Consider the following 763-nt stretch of genomic DNA (forward strand, 5'->3'; position numbering starts at 1 on the left):
TTCACTATTTACAATTTATTATCACTTAAAATTAGCAATTCAACACCTAAACAATTAGCAAAAGAACAAAAAATCGTAGATGTAAATTAACTATGCATAGAAAACGTTTTAATTAACAATAGTTATAAAGTTCCATTAAATATCAAATACCACATGGTCACTGGAATCTAAATCAATTGCCTGGACTTATGAGCAGGAAATCTAGTGCTAATCAAGTCTTATGCTTTGGGAACACATTTATAAATGTTTTCATAATTCTTCACTCCATAATTCTTCACCTAATTCTGTAGCATCTGTAGCCATTATTTTAATCAGCAATAACCGTAATGTAATCTTTGATATCTAGACTTAATAACGTTTTTAAAACTACTCTTCGATGACAGGATCTAGTTCCAAAGAAAACAGTAGAACAGAACTCAAAGCCTGCTATGATATGCAGAAATTTTCTAATCCTCTGATGAGTGTCATGGATGAGCATCTGATCAGTTCTTGATTTCACAGCTTAAATCTTGGCAATTTTGGCAGTCTTGGATTTCAGTGGACAAGTGGATTTAAATCACCGAGAATTAATCATCACAGTCCATTAATCAGATATAAATATGTGTGGCACCTGAGAAAAATGTTGATTTATTATCGTATGAAAATCTTGCAAATGGTTGAAACTGCATTATGCAATATCTATGTTCTATAGCCTTTGTATATCTATCTATATATACAGGTACAGATATACATCTGCATAAATACAGTGTGTGTGCGTGTGTGT

At 31.7% G+C, this 763-nt stretch overlaps 1 protein-coding gene across 2 annotated transcripts in view; it reads right to left on the reverse strand.

Moving 5' to 3' along the window:
* Positions 1–763, reverse strand: part of LOC125037561 (calpain-7-like) — a 14,287-nt gene continuing 13,524 nt past the window's right edge. For both annotated transcript variants that reach the window (XM_047630745.1, XM_047630744.1), the window contains exon 12: positions 1–763. This exon is cut by the window's right edge and continues 988 nt beyond it. The gene's annotated coding sequence lies outside the window, so the exon portion shown is untranslated.

This window comes from Penaeus chinensis, chromosome 23 (assembly GCF_019202785.1).
Source record: "Penaeus chinensis breed Huanghai No. 1 chromosome 23, ASM1920278v2, whole genome shotgun sequence".
Taxonomy (NCBI): domain Eukaryota; kingdom Metazoa; phylum Arthropoda; class Malacostraca; order Decapoda; family Penaeidae; genus Penaeus; species Penaeus chinensis.